This window comes from Pseudorca crassidens, chromosome 13, assembly GCF_039906515.1.
Source record: "Pseudorca crassidens isolate mPseCra1 chromosome 13, mPseCra1.hap1, whole genome shotgun sequence".
NCBI classification, from domain to species: domain Eukaryota; kingdom Metazoa; phylum Chordata; class Mammalia; order Artiodactyla; family Delphinidae; genus Pseudorca; species Pseudorca crassidens.
In genome coordinates this window covers 16698946-16720332 of record NC_090308.1, presented here as the reverse complement: position 1 = coordinate 16720332, position 21387 = coordinate 16698946, and the positions used below count along the sequence as shown (strand labels likewise).

General features: G+C 41.3%; 1 long non-coding RNA gene across 1 annotated transcript in view; it reads left to right on the top strand.

Annotated features, from left to right (window-relative positions):
• LOC137204454 (uncharacterized) overlaps positions 1-21387 on the top strand; it is a 108409-nt gene that overhangs the window by 51747 nt on the left and 35275 nt on the right. The window contains exons 3-4 of the long non-coding RNA XR_010933626.1: positions 7038-7121; positions 15742-15869. This is a non-coding gene — a long non-coding RNA (uncharacterized lncRNA). The remainder of the gene's footprint in view (positions 1-7037; positions 7122-15741; positions 15870-21387) is intronic.

Sequence of the window (21387 nt, the reverse complement as noted above, 5' to 3'; positions counted from 1 at the left end):
CATTTAAGGTAATTATTGATTTATTTATTTATTATTGCTGTGTTGGGTCTTCGTTTCTGTGTGAGGGCTTTCTCTAGTTGTGGCAAGCGGGGGCCACTCTTCATCACAGTGCGCGGGCCCCTCACTATCGCGGCCTCTCTTGTTGCGGAGCACAGGCTCCAGACATGCAAGCTCAGTAGTTGTGGCTCATAGGCCTAGTTGCTCCGCAGCATGTGGGATCCTCCCAGACCAGGGCTTGAACCCGTGTCCCTTGCATAAGCAGGCAGATTCTCAACCACTGCGCCACCAGGGAAGCCCTAAGGTAATTATTGATATTATGTTCCTATTACCATTTATTTAATTGTTTTGAGTTTCTTTTTGTAGGTCCTTTTCTTCTGTTGTGTTTCCCACTTAGTGACATTCCTTTAGCATTTGTTGTAGAGCTGGTTTGGTGGTGCTGAATTCTCTTAGCTTTTGCTTGTCTGTAAAGCTTTTGATTTCTCTGTCGAATCTGAATGAGATCCTTGCCTGGTAGAGTAATCTTGGATGTAGGCTCTTCCCTTTCATCACTTTAAAGATATCATGCCACTCCCTTCTGGCTTGTAGACTTTCTGCTGAGAAATCAGCTGTTTACCTTATGGGAGTTCTCTTGTAATGTAAGACCAGACACTATAAACCTCTTAGAGGAAAACACAGGAAGAACACTCTTTGACATAAATCACAGCAAGATCTTTTTTGATCCACCTCCTAGAGTAATGGAAATAAAAACAAAAATAAACAAATGGGAACTAATGAAACTTAAAAGCTTTTTCATACCAAAGGAAACTATAAACAAGACAAAAAGACAACCCACAGAATGGGAGAAAATATTTGCAAACGAATCAATGGACAAAGGATTAATCTCCAACATATATAAACAGCTCATGCAGCTCAATATTAAAAAAGCAAACAACCCAATCCAAAAATGGGCAGAAGACCTAAATAGACACTTCTCCAAAGAAGACATACAAATGGCCAAGAGGCACATGAAAAGCTGTTCAACATCACTGATTATTAGAGAAATGCAAATCTAAACTACAATGAGGTATCGCCTCACACCAGTTAGAATGGGCATCATCAGAAAATCTACAAACAACAAATGCTGGAGAGGGTGTGGAGAAACTGTTGGTGGGAATGCACTGTTGGTGGGAATGTAAATTGATACAGCCACTATGGAGAACAGTATGGAGGTTCCTTAAAAAACTAAAAATAGGGCTTCCCTGGTGGTGCAGTGGTTGGGAATCCGCCTGCCAATGCAGGGGACGCGGGTTCGTGCCCCGGTCCAGGAAGATCCCACATGCCGTGGAGCGGCTAGGCTCGTAAGCCATGGCCGCTGAGCCTGCGCGTCTGGAGCCTGTGCTCCGCAACGGGAGAGGCCACAACAGTGAGAGGCCCGTGTACTGCAAAAAAAAAAAAAGAACAAACAAAAACTAAAAATAGAATTACCATATGACTGAGCAATCCCACTACTGGGCATATACCCAGAGAAAACCATAATTCTAAAAGACAAATGCACCCCAATGTTCACTGCAGCACTATTTACAATAGCCAGGTCATAGAAGCAACCTAAATGCCCATCAACAGACGAATGGATAAAGAAGACGTGGTACATATATACAATGGAGTATTACTCAGCCAGAAATTAAATTGGGTCATTTGTAGAGACATGGATGGATCTAGAGACTGTCATACAGAGTGAAGTAAGTCAGAAAGTGAAAAAAAAATCGTATATTAACGCATATATGTAGAATCTAGAAAAATGGTACAGATGAACCAGTTGGCAGGGCAGAAATAGAGACACAGATGTAGAGAACAAACGTATGGACGCCAAGGTTGGGGGGGGAGGGTGATGGTGGTGGGATGAACTAGGAGATTGGGATTGACATATATACACTAATGTGTATAAAATAGATAACTAATAAGAACCTGCTGTATAAAAAAAAGTTCAAAAAAATCAAAGTAAGTTAAGCCTTGTCAAAATCTAATTGAATCTGTTGTTCAATTCACTTATCCAAATAAATCAACAAGGCATTCCATTTTTCCTTCAGTCAATATTTACCACAGTCAAGGAATTTGAGAGAGATTCAGCATGATGTGAAATGTCTCCTCAAGGAGCTTATAATTTAGATGAAGAGGCAAAAATGGCACTCATGAATGACGGTGAACAAGAAGTATGGATAAGTCAGCGTGATGACTGCATGACAGATTGTTACTGTTATAGCAGTTCAGAAAGAGGGAAACAAGGACAGGAAGGAATAGTCAGACAAGCCTTAGAAATGGGGTGGCATATGACTAGACCTCTTAGATCTTGTCTGACTTGGATAGACACAGAAGAAGAATGTCCATGCAAGGAAAACATGCAAGCAAAGAGGCTAGGGTGAAGGAGTGGAGGGTTTGACTAGTGAGAAATGAGATGCAAAACGAAAATATGTAAAGATGTAAGGTTAGAATATGGAAAGGCTTAAGACAGGCAGAAACATTCAGGCTTAATGGTGTAGTCTATAGGAAACCAGTGAAGGGTTTTCATGAAAAGCTTAATTTCAGGATCCTTAGGCTGGATTTCCATTATGATTCAGTGCTGGTGAGGAGGCCTTAGACTGTCTATTCATCTCCTTTCCCAAATAGAGACCCTTCTAAAATCTTCTATCAGTGGCATCAGTATTCTCTCAATTCAATGTATCTGTATTTTTTCCGTGATTATCATGGCCACCGTCGCTGCGTTTGAATAACCTGTGACCCAGTCTTCCCCTTTATTCCTTGTATCTAGTCTAGATATTTTTCAGGGCAGGTAGCCCTCTGCCTTTTCATCTCTTCTATCTTTCTGTGATGTGGTTTTTGTTCCACAGGCTTCAGGATTGTAGTTCTTGCTTCTGCTGTGTGCCCTCTGGTGGGTGAGGCTCTCTAAGAGCTTGTGTCATTTTCCTGATGGGAGGGACTGGTGGTGGGTAGAGCTGGCTGTTGCTCTGGTGGGCAAAGCTCAGTAAAACTTTAATCCACTTGTCTGCTGATGCGTGGGGCTGGGTACCCTCCCTGTTGATTTTTTGGCCTGAGGCAACCCAGCACTGGATCCTACCTGAGCTCTTTGGTGGGGCTAATGGCAGACTCCGGGAGGCCTCACGCCAAGGAGCACTTCCCAGAACTTCTGCTACCAGTGTCCTTGTCCTCACTGTGAGACACAGCCACCGCCCCGCCTCCACAGGTGACTCTCCAACACTAGCAGGTAGGTCTGGTTCACTCTTCTATGGGGTCACTGCTCCTTCCCCTGGGTCCTGATGTGCACACTAATTGGTGTGTGCCCTCCAAGAGTGGAGTCTCTGTTTCCCCCCAGTCCTGTTGAAGTCCTGCAATCAAATCCCGCTAGCCTTCAAAGTCTGACTCTCTAGGAATTCCTCCTGCCGTTGCCGACCCCCAGGTTGGGAAGCCTGACATGGGGCTCAGACCCTTCACTCCAGTGGGTGGACTTCTGTGGTATAATTATTCTCCAGTTTGTGAATCACCCACCCAGCATTTAAGGGATTTGATTTTATTGTGACTGCGCCCCTCCTACCATCTCATTGCGGCTTCTCCTTTGTCTTCGATGTGGGGTATCTTTTCTGGTCAGTTCCAGTGTCTTCTTGTCGATGATTGTTTAGCAGTTAGTTGTGATTCTAGTGCTCTCACAAGAGGGAGTGAGCGCACGTCGTTCTACTCCGCCATCTTGAACCAATCGATTAACTTACTTTTCAATACATACATCCCTCTTGGGCAAGTAAGTTGTGTTTTTAAATAAAAGGAATAGAGGAAATTGTTGTAATTTACTTTTAAAATAAAAATTGGGACCCAGTTTAATGAATACACAATGTATTTTGAAAGGCAGTGGGACAATATTTGAAATCAGGCCCGTTCTAGAAAAATCTAAGATATTTGTAACAAAATCATTAGATCTCCTAAATTCATCATATTTCTAGTACTTAAACACTCCTAGCCCACTGGAGAGGAAGTCAGAACAATATTGGCTATAGAACCTGACCAATGGGATTGACTGCCCAACGAAAGTGACAGGAACCTTCCGCCCACAAAAGTACCATGTCTTTTTTCCACGAACTCACCCTGCAGTGATTAAGTATGTGTACTTGAGAATGCTTCCAAAGGTTTGAGCAATCCATCTGGCAAAAGCATTTGACATTATGGGGTTTGTTATTGTGGTGCTGTACCAGCACCAAGACTTATTTAATTGCATTAGTCATCAAGCAGCAGCGCCACTAATCTTGGATCTTACTGAGTGCCGTCTGGATTATATGTGTGAGAAACGAAACAAACAAAACTAAACAACTACAAACATCACCCATATTTAAGTATGAGGTCTGGATGTTCTGACCCCAGCTCCCAACCAGTCCTGTGGTAAAACTGTAAGGTTCACCCCCATGCAAAAGAGGCATAACTGAGGTCAAAATGGTGAGAGCGTCCAAAAGGCCTTGTCTATCCAAAACACAATTCCCCAGTCACATGCTAAAGGTCTCCAAATTCTTACTATTGGGTCTTCCTATACTATTCTGTATATTTGAGTGGTACTTCTGAGAAGTCCCAGTTTAAACACAAATATGTTACCTGGAATTAGTTACCTGTTAACCCCTTAGTTCTCTGCTGTGATCTGTAAGAGCTAGCTAGCTTCCTCCAGCTGGATCCTGAGGGAATTGAGGTCAAGTAGGTTGGTTGTTTCGATGGGTTCAAAAATGCAAAGGCTATAACCATGAGATACTGCTGGTTAGAAATAACAGGGTTATAAGGATGTATCCTGAGAAGCTAGCCTTAGTAATGAGGGGGGAAGAGGGAGAACAGGGAAGAGGAAGGAACTTCCTACTTTATGACTTTGCCTATCTCTGATCTGACATTCGTGACTTCCCATACCAGATGTCACGAGACTGAAGCCTAACCATTATTTTGTGAAGCCCTTTAGCTTTGCCAATTGACACATTAGAAACTTACTCAAAACTTCCTCCCAACTCTCTGAAAGTTCAGCCAAGAGAAAAGAAGCTAAAGGGCAAAAGGCAAAGAGGAAGATGAAAAGCAGACGTTCCGTTTCCAGAAAAATCAACTTCCTTTTTTGTCTAGAAAATCTTCCATTCTGCAAAATGTTGCTCTATTGTGAAAGGTTTTGTACTTCTACCTCAACAGCCACTTGGAGTCCTGTCTGTACTTCCCTGTGTATTCTAGGATAAAATAACCAAACTCCTTATTGCCTGCGGCAGGAGAACTAAAAAAGTATTTAGAAGTGATTGGGCAAAGCTCCTGACAGGGACTAATATGGGTGGGTGGCCTCCCAATGGATGGATAATTGGCTAGAAGCGGTATGCAGAGCTGTGGTGGGAATTTGTGAGGTAGAGGAGAGGGACACACACAATGAACCACATCAAATGATTCACTAGAAACATCCTTCCCGCCCACTGTTGGTTTGAGACCTCTGTCCTAAGAAACATAACTTCAGTATCACCTGAATATAAAATTTTGGTTTACTTTAATGGGCACATAGATATTAGTTAAAATATCAGATTTTGTGATATTAATCTTCATGATATAAAATAAACAGTACTACCCTCTCATCCCTTTCAAACTGCCACTCTTCGACCTTACAATAAAATTGGCTTTCCCAACAAGGGTCTGAGAGGGAAAATATCACTGAATAAGGTTACAAATATAATTCACATGCCTATGGTTTTTATTTTAAAAATGGAAATCAAAGCAAACTTCATTCATTAGCAAAACAAACCGAGGACTTGTTTCTCCACCAAAATAAACTTTCAGATGCTCTGAGTACATCAAGAGCCAAAACAATTTTTTTTTTAGCTGGTCTTCTCTAAGAGCGCTCTTTTGGCTGCTATGATACAATCATCTGTCACATCTGGCCTGGCCCACCTTAGTCCTCTCTGCCTAGTATGGAAGAGACTGGATTGATTGCAGCTGTACGGCAGAGTCGCTGGCTCCTCCGATCAAAAGTTATGAAGAACTTTAGCCTGGCTCTCTAAGATTTATTCCTCAAAATGATCCCAATGATAGCTCTGACTATACCAAGAAGGTCCTGAAAAGGGCAGGGTTTGGAACACCACAGGATCATATACGTGCTTCCTTCACAACTCATCCTTCACCTTGGCAGGCATACGTCTTCAAGTTCAGTTCAGGACGTACAATGATCAAGAGACTGAGACAAAGTAGATTTGGCTCCCTGGCTTGGAGTGGATTCCTGGCCGAAAACCCAGGGCAGTGACTTGAGTGGTCAGATTTCCAAAATATAAAAGGAAATAGCAAGGGAAAAGGAGAAAAGAGAATGGTGTGTGTGTGTGTGTGTGTGTGTGTGTGGTTTCAGAGGTGTGTGAGTGAGAAAGATGGGTAAAACAAAACAGATTAGAAACCACGCCTCGCCTCTGCTATGCTCTGCTGGATGCCACTTGTTCACCTCTCCAGGTTCACTTTCCACCTTTTTAATGGGATCTTGCTCTAGAAAGCCAACCTTTTATAGACCTCATCAGTAGGTTCCCACGCCCTCTGACTGCCCATGGTTTCAACCACTGGAAGGCCCTGGCAGGAGTGCTGAAAGCTAAAGAGAGTAAAGCTGCAGTTGGCAAGGGTGTGTCCGCCTATGAAGACCACACCTCCTGCCAGGTGGCTTCTCCATGACACCCTCTCTGGCATTTCATGACTTTGCTCCCGTTCTGCCTTTCACACCTAAGGGTGGTAATGGTGATAACAGACCTTTGCTGTTGCCAGTTCTGGGATCCGACACTATCCTCTGTTGGTTCCCTTAAACCTTGCCCACACCTCAGTAAATTATCCCTTTATTAAACTCTCCCCAAGTCAAATTATTTGAGCGTGCTACTGGTTTCCCATCAAGACTTGGATTGACCCATGTTCTAAATACAAGAGTTTTTGCAAAGGAAGTGATGGAGATTGAGCTTAGGAAAGGCAGGTTAGAACCATAGTAATGTTATTTCTGGCTCTAGCGTTGTCGATGCCAATGGAACAGGCCTATCCTTTTGTCTCCACAGACAGCACAACATAAACAAAAAGAAAAAGCAGTAAACGAGGAGTCGGAAGACTTAGAATCCAGTCTGGAATTTACCCCACACTGGGTATGTGGCCTTGGTCAATTAATTTAATTTTTGTGTGACTCAGTTTTCTCATTTAGGTAATGGAAATAACCTGCTCCGTATACTTCACAGCACTGTTAGGAGATTCAAATAACATAATGCTTTGAAAAAAGCCTTCTCCATATTTGTCTACTATAAAAATTCTGTAGGCTCTTCCAGGCTTAGCAGCAATGTCAGGTACTTTGGAGATTTCCTTGAGTCTCCCCATAAGAATTAATTCTCTTTCCTTCGTTTTCACGTAGCAACTGATCAAACCTCTATTAAAGCATCTATCCCATTACATTATAGATGAGTGTTTATAAATGTATTACGTTAGTTGCATGATCTGCTCTTTACAGGTTGTATTCCAAACACCAGGCATGAAGATCTCAGCATGAGTTCATGAAGGAATGCATAGCACAGGCTCTTCTCTTTTATTCTCATGTCTCCGTCATGTTTATATACTACTAGTTATCTCACCATCACCTTGTTTTGCTCTACAATAGCCTTGCTCCACAATGCCTGTCCCACTCATAACTTCTAGAAGTAGCCCGAAGGACTGCACAACACCACGCTAACTGAGCCAGGGATAAACTCCAAAGGCATCTGAGCAGACAGCTAGCCATATATTTTCTGGTTTGGACCAATGAGCTATCCCTGTCAGATTTTTTTTCTAAAAATTTGAGCTATTCTGTAGTCAGTCAAGAGAGTTTTGAAGCAGGAAGGTACTAGAAACCTGGGACATGGGCATTTGTGAGCTCATGTAAAGCTGATGCGCCTGCGGCGCGGACAGAACAGAGGAGGCACGCGGAGATGAGTGGGGTGAGAGGCCGCGCCGTGCCAGCAAATGGGAATTCTACTCCGGGGCTTTATAGACCCTAGGGGGCTGGGTTAGGTTGTGTTCACCAGCCTTAGATTCTGCGACACTTCTCCGTGTCCCTCTGCGTCTCCTGTGTGTGTATGAGTGAGCTTCAGGGGGTTTCTAGTTCTTGGCAGTCCAGTGAGCTCCGACTGGAAGATCCATCTTACTTTTCTTTCATAGTCCCGACAGGGTTGTTGAGATAGTGAGTGAGTTGAGCCTGGCATGATACTAACTCTGCTCCTGGGGGGATCTGCTATGGCCACTTTGAATTTGTCAGGTACTGCTTAAGGCTCGTTTTTTTTTTTTTTTTTTTTTTTTTTCCGGTACGCGGGCCTCTCACTGTTGCGGCCTCTCCCGTTGCGGAGCACAGGCTCCGGACGCGCAGGCTCAGCGGCCATGGCTCACGGGCCCAGCCGCTCCGCGGCAAGTGGGATCTTCCCGGACCGGAGCACGAACCCATGTCTCCTGCATCGGCAGGCGGATTCTCAACCACTGCGCCACCGGGGAAGCCCTCGTCCTATTTCTTATATGCATGAGCTTTCTTCTTGTTTACAAGGTTTTCACAGCTTGGACGAAATCTTTTTTCTCTCATACCTGCTGAGCAGATGTCTCCTTTCCTTTGCCATCAAGTGTCACAATTGTTTTATTCTTAACCACTTTATTCCCTTAGCTCATTGTCCCTTTTCTCTACCCCATAGGTGCTCACATGTCACACAACTTCTGATAGCCCACGTCTCCAGGGAGCAAAACAGAGTAAGAACAAGCAAAAAAATGAAGTTTTAAAGCAAACAATTATAATACTATAGGCAAGCCGTAGGCCTGGGGGACCTCCAGTCTTTTTTTTTTTTTAATTTTTGAATTTTATTTATTTTTTATACAGCAAGTTCTTATTAGCTATCTATTTTATACATATTAGTGTATACATGTCAATCCCAATCTCCTAGTTCATCCCACCACCCCCCGCCACTTTCCCCGCTTGGTGTCCATACGTTTGTTCTCTACATCTGTGTCTCTATTTCTGCCCTGCAAACTGGGAACCTCCAGTCTTAACCCTGTCTCCCACATCTGGGACAGGGGCTATACTTCTGGGGCTCTTGGTTGACAGGGATTCCAGTGGGCCCAGACAGCACTGAATCAAGATGATACAATTGATCTGGGACCCCCGTATTGAGTTGCTTCTGGGGTCTGATGAAGAGAAACCTTAAACTGTGTCCCAAAGCAGCTGAGTGCCATCCGAATTCCTAAGAATTGGAACCAGCTGACTCTTTCCCGGTATTCAGGATGGGAAAGTTTCTAGGGGCAGTTCTATTACCTGGAGATACTCAGAATCAGAACTTGTCGTATGGCTCTAAATTTGATATCAGTTTCTGTAGCAGTGGTTTGCGAAGTGCTGAAACAGAGAGGGGAAGTAGGAACCTAAAAGAGGAAGAGGAGAAAAATGGCCTTGGAAAAATGGCGGCAGATTTGCTGCTTTCTTACTGTGAAAGTGTTATTTTTCAGCAAATACCTTGTGTATAAAGTAGTTTCTGTGGTGAAATCCCACCCTTTGAGCTACAGTTTAAGTGTGTGCATTCTGCTTTTAGGAACTTATGCTAATGGTTTCATTAAATAGTTATCCGTAATAATAAATTCATGAAATACTTGCTTAATTATTAAAGAAATGATGTAACATCCAGCTATAGAGTCCACTCATTGCCTTTATAAGTATTGTAAGTTGCAGACTTTCTTAGAGAAGTGGTCTTTTTATTTTTCTTTCATCTTTTTGCTTCATAATGGCTTTCCTGATAACAATGATAGTACAGAAGAAATACTAACAGCATGACCAACAACTGGGCTTTACTTCCAAGGATCATAAGTGATCATCAGAGGTTATGCAATGGCACTTGAAGGAGGGAAAAACGGAAGGAGGAAATCTAAGCTCTTCAGTCAGATGTTCCGTTTGTTTTGACCAGGGCCCTTTCACCAACTCTCCGAAGTCTGTGATCAGGGATTCATTGCAGGCAGCTGTGTTACCTTTCAACCTGTGAGCAAGCCAATACCCTTCAAACCGCAGAGTGATGAATATTACCCCCAGTTACAAAGAGGTTTGTTCCTTGCTTTAAAGTGAGAATCCAAACCTTGAAGTTTGGATGAAAAACCTTATTGAAAAAACAGTGAGTGGTGAAATACAGTTCAGTGTCACAGTTTTTTAAAAGAAGAATATGGGCGTCTTTAAAAGGAGGTAATGATAAACACATTTAGCCTGTTAGTCCCTAGTGAGCTGTAAATCAAGTTCTGAGATCTCAAAGCCTGAGATAATCATGTGAGCCCGGGCAGGGATGGCCTGAAATCATATTCTGGTGACATTATAACTTTGGCATTGACCTAAGGTTGGTATTTAATATCTCCAAGCCTCAGTTTATCTGCAGAAAAGGAGAGTGGTAGGATTATTTCTCAGGATTAATATGGAAATTAAAATAGATACTTTGTAAAAGCTCAATAGTTGCTGGTAGAGGTGTTCCCACATATATGACTATATATCCCAGTTCGTCTGAACTGCACCCAACTCCCGAAGTTACAAAATCCAAATAGTGGTGTCTTGCTCTGTTCAGGCTGCTATAGCTCAACACCACAGGGTGGCTTGTAGATAAGAGACACATATTTCTCACAGTCCTGGAGGCTGAGAAGTTCAAGATCAAGGTGCCAAGGATTCAGTGTCTGGTGAGCCCACCTTCCTGGTTCATAGACGGCTGTCTTTTCATTGTGTCCTCGCATGGCAGAGGGGTAAGGGGTCTCTCTGGGGCCTCTTTTATAAGGGTGCTAAATCCCATTTATGAGGCCTCCACCCTCTTGACCTAAGCACCTTCCAAAAGCCTTACCTCCACATACCATCATATTGGGGCTTAGATTTCAATATAAGAATTTGGGGGGACACAAACATTCAAGGAACTCATAGTCTTGTTGGAAAGACAGACAGTAACAGTTCAGAATGACAGAGTCTCTAGTAGAAGTTACCACTGGAAAGTTGTGAGGGGATAGTGGATGCCAGGTGCAGTGGTAATTTTCTGTTTTAAGAAAAGTATTTTTCAGTGTCTCCTGTGAGATAGGTTAAGGTTAAGATGGTGAAATATGAGCTGGAGTAGAGAAATGTTAGACAGCTTGCATCTGGCTGGCTCACTAGACCCACAGGATATTAATGAATAGTCAGTTAACCTGTATAGATTTCTAGTGGTGGGCTGCAAGGCTCTGAGCCCTTGTCTTATTCCGCTTTTGTATTAGTGGTTTAATAAAGTCATAGAAGGCATACTCATAAATGTATGCAGCAGATGCACACCTGCCAGAAACAACTAATTTAAATGATAATGGAATCAAGATTTATAGCGATCTCAATCTGTTGGGATATAGCATCAAAATAAATCAGATCCAACTTCAAAAAGGAAGAAGGCTTCATTTATGATTGTACTGTTGTATCCTCATAAACATTCTTACTGTTAGTGCTGGTTATGTCAATTTCTTTCCTTGCACCTAAGAGATCCCCAGCTGAGACAGCTGATAGCATCAAGTTCTCGGGGACCTAACCCGGGAGAACTGTGGAGCTGCTAGGGGGTAGATGAGGGGAGTAGATTGGACTCTATGGCTTCCTACATAGGTAAGGGAAGTGTGTTAATCAATTTTGTTTGAAGTTGAAAATAACATAAACAAAACTAAAAAACAAACAAAACGCATTGCATGTCATACTTAACAAATTCCAGAGATAAACCTATGTGCAGTATAGTTGGAGCCAAGTGCTCCTGGTAGGGAGAAATCTGCCTCTCTCAATCTCTTGACTTTTGTTTCCTGTGTGCTGTATTTATTCTTAGATTTGTTCTCATTATATGGGGATAAAGATGACCCTCAACATCTATGACATATTCTATGAACTTAGCAGAATGAAAATCCCTTTCCTATTAGTTCCCCCAGAGCCCTAAGGTGGGCTCTCATTGACCTGACTTAGGTCACATCCCAACACCAGTCACTGTGGACAGGGTAGGGTGGCCATATGTAGGTCGTGTTCCCATTCTAGGTTTGGAAGGGTTAGTAGCAGCAGATAGGATCATTTCTATCCAAACCGCATGAGGTAGGTTCCCACACAAAGAGGCATCCTATGAATAGAAGCAGAGGGAAGTGGATACTAGATAGGCAAACACAACAGATGATCAGCCTGAAGGTAATATTCCCACTGTACTATTCACAATAATACTGGATAAGACGGGATGGAAAATGGTTAGAAGAACTGCGATGAAAAACCTAAGGGGAGGCGTGAGAGCTGTTTTAAAGCTTGTGACGAGTGAAGAGTCTTCCTGGAGAAGAGAGCGCTGGCTTGATTTCTTATATTCAGAGGATAGAAATAAGATTACTGGATAGAAGATTCTAGGAAGCTAATTTTAGTTCAATATGTGAAAAAAATTCTATAATGACTTATGTTGTCCAACCATGGTCAGTCACAGAGCAAGCTCTTCCCAAAGGGAGGGACTGATCACGAATTCCTGTTGATGAAGAAGCTTCCATTGGGTGGGAAGCTGAATTAAATGACCACCAAGATATCTGTTTTATCTTTAAGTTCCTGTAACTCTTTGATTTTAAACGATATGGCAAGCATCCAGTGCATTACCTAGACAGTTTTGTTGGAATCCAGCTATTTCAAACTGCCAAAGCCAGAAATTTGAACCCTCTGACCAAGTTAATCAGGAGTGCCTTGTATCCATGGGTATGTGTCAGCATTTGTATAAATGTAATCTTTATGAAAGTACCTCTTGTTGCTGGAAAGGCCCGTGTAGCTTTGCATTTCATGGCTTAAGTTTAAGCGCTAAGAAGTCCCAGAAATGCACCCAATAGCCTGACCTGAGATTTCCATTTATAAATACTTTGACTGTATTATGGTTAAAGGAAGTTGATTAAAAGGAAAGAAGATAAGTTTTAAGTTTTGTAATGAGTGGATCTGGTGAGTTTGGAAAATTCCATATTAAATGTTTCTCTCATTCACTTATAGTCTCTGAATGATGATAATGATTATAGCTTTCGTTTGTTGAGTGCTCACTCCTAATATTAATAGCTAACACTTATTGCTATTACTAAAAATAGCAATAGCAATAGCAAAGCTGATATCATTTACTGGGAATGATTCCAAATACTTTCTATGTATTATCTCATTTAATACTCATAAGACCCCTATGAGGCAGGTATGAGGATTATCGTCATGTTATCAATGAGCAGATGGAGGTGCAGAGTTTAACCGCTTGTCAAGTTCACACACTTGTAAGAAGCAGTACTGCGATGCACCAGAAATGCTTTCATGTGTGTTATCTTCTTTAAATCACAGAACAGCCCTGTGAAGAAGGTATAAATAGTTCCATTTTTAAAATGACGATAAATATCAAGAAGTCACTTGTTTAAGGTTATGTCACCTAGCTATCCGGTAGTGATTGGAAGTGGAGTCAAGCTGCCTCTGAAACTTGTGCTTTACTTTCTCTTATATTCTGGAATCCAGAATGGTGGACGCAGCCCTGACTGGATTGGTCTTGGACTCCGTCCGCTGTGAACTAGTCTTTTCTTTGGGGCAGCTTCTATCACACTGCCCTCTGCTGGTCTGGGGTGTAACTGATAGCATCAAGTTTCTGCTCAGCCCCTTGGGATTCCAGAGAGGGGCAAGAAAATCCTCAGAGTTCCTCACCTGCTTTGTCTTCACATTGTTAGTTCCTTGGGTGATCCCACAGTTCTTTTGTTTCTTAGCCTATGGATTTTCAGGGATTTCCCTAAGAGCAATGTTTCTTCACTTTCTGCTGCCAGGGACCATTAGGGAAAGGAGCTGGGGAATCATTTTCCTGGAGCATAATTTTATGTAGCAGTTGACAGGGATTAGGAGAATGGAGTGAAAGGTCAGTGACCATTACTTATCGTCTTAGAGTGTCCTGTGCCTTATAACAAATCTGTTGTATTTTTAATCCTGTTCAGAAGAAAATGAAGCATCTGGCTAACCAGGGTCCTCTGTATCTTTGTAATTAATCTGAGGTACTAAGTTATATTGTGTAGATCAAGAATTCAAGAAACAAAATAATCTCCCTAAATTCTCATGGATTATGTATATAACATCAGTATATATGTATATATGTATATATATATATTTACATGTATAGGATCTCTACTAAAGTATGTGTTCAGAATCTCCATTTGTCTGTCTGATCTCTTTATATCTTACTCCATGTTTTAATCTACACCTCATAAATTTTATCATGCTGAATACAATGACTTTTTCCAGTGAACATTCTGGAAACTGTCCTACAATGGTAGTAGTGAGTTGGATTCTGGGTGGGAGGGTCATTCCTAAAATGGTTCCAGGGGAAGAAGGTCCTGAGCTGAATCAGCACAAGAAAGAGCAGAGTCAGTGTGGAGAAGTGGACAAAGGTCATGGATGGGAAGGCAACAAGCCCGGGAAGCAAGAACAGAACAGAAATAATTAGAGACTGGGCTGTGATATCAGCTCCCAGATAATGATAAGGTCCCTAATAGATTTGTCAAAAAAGCATAACATCAGCTACATTTCGTATTTGCATTTGTTTTCTTTGTTTTTATTTTCATAAAGATAGAAAATAAAAACAAAGAAAACTTGTGAGCTCTTTGTAACGGTTTTTCCTTTGTGCCATCTCTATTCCAGATGGTATCCTTTCTGCCCAGGCTCACTTCTTCTCATGGCAAGTTTCTCAAAATGAAACTCCGTTTAGAACTTACAAATGAAGGAATAAACAAATGCACAAGAATTTAGTGACTCGATGCACATATAATCTCAGCCACACAGAGTTTAACTTTATCTGTTGCTGTTATCAGCTGAATCTTAGCTGCTGCTTTCACAGCGAGGCTGTCCAGGTCTCAGAGGCATTCCCCATTATATGACTCCGGAAGCCCAGCCAGGGACTTCGGAGAGTACAAATGTTATTTGGTCCATGATATCTTTTTTTTTTTTAATTAATTAATGTATTTATTGTTGCTGTGTTGGGTCTTCGTTTTCTGTGCCAGGGCTTTCTCTAGTTGTAGCAAGTGGGGGCCACTTTTCATCGTGGTGTGCGGGCCTCTCACGATCGCGGCCTCTCTTGTTGCGGACCACAGGCTCCAGACGCGCAGGCTCAGTAGTTGTGGCTCACGGGCCCAGTCGCTCCGCGGCATGTGGGATCCTCCCAGACCAGGGTATGAACCCGTGTCCCCTGCATCGGCAGGCGGACTCTCAACCACTGCGCCACCAGGGAAGCCCTAAAAGAATGCTCTTCTTTTATAACAGAAGGCGGCCTTAATTTGGCTGAATGTAATAGTAATTTTTCTTTTTGATAAGAGCTTTGGGTAAAAAAATAGTTATCCAACTCTTCTTTTGAAAAATGCCAACTCTTCTGAAAAATGCAGCAGATTTTTTGGAATCAAATGAAAATGACCTTTTTAGACACAGGAAGCCAAGTAATTCATGAAGATGCCCAGCTTTGTTTTAGCAGCGAACCAAGAAGATGCACTTTGACAGAGTTTATTTTCAAGTTGGTGAAAAGGAAAGGACAGTGAGATGCTTTCCTGTATTACCAGTGAGATGCTTTCCTGTACTACCCATAGAGCATATTTGTCACTTCACCAGACTTGATAATGAGATGGACTAAGCCTTTCTAGAAGCATTTGGGATAGAAACTATGATCACACACGTGAATAGTATCCTTCAAACCTCTTATGTTCAACATAAACGTTAAATGTGTTCTTCCTTCTCTTTGGAAGATTCTAGGGGCGTTCGGCAAGAAGAGGCTGCTGACTGGAGTCCAGAACCGAACTAATCAACTCTCTGAAGTCAAAACAGTGTCTGAATGATGAGTCCCCAGGCAGATTTCAGGAATGTAGAACATTCGGTGAGTTTGCATATTGTACCAGGAGCCTCTTGTTTTCTCTGCAGGTTAAACCAAAACCAAGAACGTTCTGGGGAACCAGAAACTCTTGGGCTCTAATACTGTTCTTTGAAAAGCCCTCTTCCACTCCTTCACTGACAAATGCAATCAGATTCCTGCAGTGTGAAGTGCATTGTGCTGAGGGCTAGAGAAGACAAAGGAATATAAACACATAAATCTCTGTCTTAGGGGAGTGTTCAATTTTTAGGGGAGACAGGCATACATACAAAGAGATATAATGAGATAAGTAAAAAATTAGTGCCATGACATGCATTCATTCTCTCTTTCAACAGATTTTGCTGATCATCTGTTGTCAGCTAGACACTCTGCTTGCCTTGTTAGGAAGTTTAGACTTTATCCTATGGGCACTGGAAGCCATTAAAATGTTTAAGCAGGCACTAGCTTGACTAGAAGGGCCTATCTGTTGTAAAGTGGCAAGATTAGAGTCAAAGCCACCAATGGAAGTTGTTTCAATGATCAAGGCAAGAGATGATAGTGGCCTGAACTAAGGCAGAGGAGTAGAAACGGAGGGAAGTGAACATGTCTGAGGAAGTACTGTTGGAGAACTTGGGCAATGATGAGATGCAAGGAAGGGGTAGGGAGGGGGAAAACCCCAGACTGGGACTCCGCAGAAGATGGGTGTGAGCCCACGTTTGGGAGGAAATCTGGACGTGACACTGGGAAATAATGCTGATGTTCTGGTTTCACTTAAGGCAAGAAGTGGAGAGAACTTTCAGGGAGAATTTAAGGATCTAGGGGAGTTTGCTTACTATACAATAAGACGATGTTTTCCACAATGGATCTTGACCCATCAGTGGGTCAAGAAATCCATTTAGTGGATTTTGACTACCATTACTTTTACTTTCTCAAGATAATTAATTAATTTTTGGTTGCATTGGGTCTTCGTTGCTGCACGCCAGCTTTCTCTAGTTGTGGCGAGGGGGGGCTCCTCCTTGTTGCTGTGCGCGGGCTTCTCATTGTGATGGCTTCTCTTGTGGCAGAGCATAGGCTCTAGGCACGCGGGCTTCAGTAGTTGTGGCATGCAGGCTCAGTAGTTGTGGCGCACGGGCTTAGTTGCTCTATGGCACGTGGGATCTTCCCGGACCAGGGACCGTGTCCCCTGCATTGGCAGGCGGATTCTTAACCGCTGTGCCACCAGGGAAGTCCTGTTTTTACTTTTAAAAGCAGCTTTTTTGAAGTATAATTTACACACCATAGCATTCACCTATTGCAGGTGTACAATTCAGTGATTTTCAATTTGTACAGTTGCCCGTTGAACAACAGAGGTTTGAACTGCGCAGGTCCAATTATACACAGATTTCTTTCAATAAACATATTGGAAAATTTTTTGGAAACTTGCAACAATTCGAAAAAACTTGCAGATGAACCACATAGCCTAGAAATATCAAAAAAATTAAGGAAAAATGTATGCCATGGATGCATAAATTTATGTAGATGCTAGCCTATCCTTACATGCACGTAAGGTGAGTGAGTGATATTTAATCTACAATTAATAATGTGTTAGGGTTTTCTTTTTTTACTATTTTTAACTTTGCTTTCAAAGAATTATATTACTGTAGAGTATGCCCCTCTCTCCTGTAATTGGAGCCTATTATCACAGGTAAGTGGATTTTTAAAAACTGTAACAATGTTTCCAATACTGTATTATGAATATGACTGTAATATTGTATGACGTAAAGCTTTTTTATAACGATTCATTCATTAGTGTATATTACTAGGATACTGTGAAGCAATTGTATTGATTACAACTAGGCGACCATAAAGCAATCATATTGCTGCTTCTTTGTTATCAATGCATGAATTGTTATACCTGTAAATAAATATGAATTTCTTTTTCACATTATCTTTTCATTTTTGATGTCTAGTGTTAGTAATACACATAACATCTACAGTGTTTTGTATCATATAAGACAATACTGATGTAGGTACTGACAGATGATTCATCTTGTAAACAGATGATGTAAATTTATGGTATGGATAAGTATAGTACAGTACTGTAAGTGTGCTTCCTCTTCCTTATGATTTTCTTAATAACATCTTCTTTTCTCTAGCTTGCTTTTTGTAAGAATACAGTGTATAATACATATAACATACGAAATGTGTGTTAATTGACTGTTTATATTATCGGTAAGGCTTCTGGTCAACAGTAGGCTATTAGTAATTAAGTCTGGGGGCAGTCAAAAGGTATACATGGATTTTAAATTGCCCAGTGGGTCAGCATCCCTGACCCTTGCACCGTTCAAGGGTCAACTGTGGTTGTAAAGCCATGACCACAATCCAATATTAGAACATTTTTAACACCTAGCAGGTTTCCTTGTGTTGTTTGAAGTTCATGCGTAGTTCCTCAGCCCTAGGCAACCGTTGATCTTTCTGTCTCCTTATAGTTGCCTTTTCTGGACATTTCATATAAATGGAATCATAGAATATGCAGTCTTTTGTGTCTAGCTTATTTCCCTTAGCATGGCATTTTTGAGGTTCATCCGTGTTGAATAGGTATCAACAGTTTGTTCCTTTTATTGCCGAATGGTCCGTTGTATGGATACATCGTGTTACCCATTCACCAGTTGATGGACATTTGGACAGTTTCCAGTTTGGGGCTACTATGAATAATGCTGCTATGAACATTTGTGTATAAGTCTTTGGGTGGACACGTCTTCATTTCTCTTGGATATATCCCTAGGAGTGGAATTTCTGTGTCATCTGAAAAGTTTATGTTTAACTTTTTAGAAACTGCGAAATTATTTTTCAAAGTGGCTGTACCATTTTACATCCCAGCAGCGATGCGTGAGTGTTTCAGTGGCGGCACACTCTCCAACTGGTAGTGTTAGTCTTTCTGACTGTAACTCTTCTAGTGGGTGTATTGATATCTCATTGTGGTTCTAATTTCCCTAATGACTAATGTGGTTGAGCACACAATGAGCTTATTAACCATTCATATATCTTCATATCTTTTGTGCATTTTGTAACTGGGTTATCCTCTTATTATTGAATTATGAGAGTCCTGGATATATTTCTTTACTAGATACAAGATTAACAAACATTTTCTTCTACCCTGTAGCTTGTCTTTTCATTTTCTTAATGGTATCACATTAGAAGCACAGAAGTTTGTAATGAAATCCGATTTCTTAATGTTTCTTTTATGGATTTTGCTTTTGGTCTTTTATCTAAGAACTCCTTCCAACCCAAGGTCACAAAGATTTATATTCTCTTCAAGAAGTATTACAGTTTTAGCTGTTATATTTAGGTCTCTGATTCATTTTGAATTAAATGTTGTGTATGGTATGAGGTAAGGATATAACTTCATTTTTTTTTTTTTTTGCCTGTGGGTGTGCAGTTGCCTCACAGCAGCGTTATTTGTTTAAAAAAGACAATAGAATGCATTGCACATTTTAAAATAAAATGTGTATATATTCCACGTGGTTTCTGAGTTATATAAAAGAAAAAGATTTAGTATTTTGTTGGTTTGTGATCAAGATATCTTCAAAGCTACTGCAGTATGGCTTCTAGAGTGTACAGTGCAAAAATTTGGGAAGGAGGAAAAGGAGAAGGTAGGAAGCAATTGAGGTTGGACGCCCAGAGTCAGGACTTAACATCTAGGGCGATGACCAAGTTCAGAGTGAGTGATATGAGCTGGTGAGGGCCCTATAATGTTGGGGAACTTGGGCTCTAGACAAAAGCCAATCCTGAGTAAAAGAAATCTATGAAAGTATAATGAAGGGAGTGTGTAATTCTAACGGAGGATTAGAGTAAATTCCCCACTGGGAGAGAACATTTGAGTTGGACTTGAAGGATGAATAGGCTTTATCAGGCATCCCAGGGAGAGAGGCACTTTACTCAAGGGAAGAGCAGAGGTAAGAAAAGGAATAGATCAACTGGAAAGAAAAGAGCCGCTAGCGCATTGTGGTGAGAGACGATAGAAAAGTAAGTCAACTGTGATGAAAATTCCACTAATGTAGGAAGCTGGGTTTGAAGTTTTTAAAACCAAAACCTTACTTGGTCTCACCACCTAACTAAATAAAGACTAGTGTTTGTGTTTTTCAGTCATCTTCTATTTAAAAGTTTGATTAAAGTAATTAAATTAATGTTTGTTGTATATACATGTAGGAAAGTCTTTTATCCATTCACTGTTCAGTCTTTCAAAATTTGTCTTTTTTCATTCTTCAAGACTCACTTTTTTCCAAGTGATAAACTTTTTAAATTGGCATTGCCTGTAATGACAACCTGTCCACCCTTTTCATTTTTACTTAAAAAAAAAACTACAGCCTCCCGAGAAATTAGAATATCAGGCCTGCCCCTCTGTGTTGTCCTTCTTCCCCAGCCTTAATAATCCATGTCAATATTTAAACCCCTTTAGCAGTAGACCAATCTTCACAAAGTTAGGTTAATGGTACATTCATGTGGGATCTTTAACGCTTCCAGTGTAATTTGAGTTCTTTTCTGCAAGTTAATCTTAACATACAGGCCAAGAAGAGGTGTGGGCAGGTGCACACCCTTTTACAGCTCACAAATATGTTTCCAAAATCCCCATTGGATGGATACCTATCACAAATATCGATCTCTGTCATTACCTTGCTTTTGGGCCTTGAACAAATATAATTTACCAGGCCTTGATTGCCTTACCTGTAAATTCAGAAGCTTGGACTATTCTAAGGTTCTCTTCCTACAATAGAAGCATGACTATTTTAGCCATTCCCATGGACATCTTCAGCATAAATTATATTCACTTATGCAAGCCAAGATCCAAAAGCAACATATAAACCCACCAACTGGACAGAAAAGTGTGAGGAATAAGGATAACGGACATTCGTACACATTTATAAGAAATGACATTTCCTTTCATACTAAACTTTTACATCTTAAACACATTAAATATATTGTATTTTCTTTTGCAACTGGTTTGTAACGGATGTGATTTTTCATCATAGGCAGCGTGCACTTGGTCATTTATTTATTCAGAAAATATTTCTGAGCCACATATTGCATGTAGATTCTGTCCTGGGTCCTGTAATGGGCACAGACATCCAAAAATGATCATCTAAAGATCGAATAAGACAGCTAGGGCAGGGACGTAAATAAGAATGGTGCCAGTCAGTCTGTGTGATCACTCGGGTCAGGGAGTCACAGATAACAGCTACCATAAAGTACAAGGGAGTGAGTGCTTATTTCCAAATGTGATGAGGAAGACCACAGACGGCAGCATCTGAGAAAACTCCTTTGCATCCTAATGAGCACCTGTTCCCAAGAATGTTGTAGACTATCTGAAGGTTAAGTCAACTTGGCAGAGAAGCACTTACATCATCTGTGTCAGTGTGAGCCCGTGGACCAGAACAGATTGCACTTTAGGGCCGTAATACTTGACAGTGTCTCCTCAGAACATTTTAGGGTGTTTTCTGTAAATGACCTGGGTTTTGGCACCGCATTTATTGCCTAGTATTTTCTTTTTTGGCTGTCAGTTCAACCT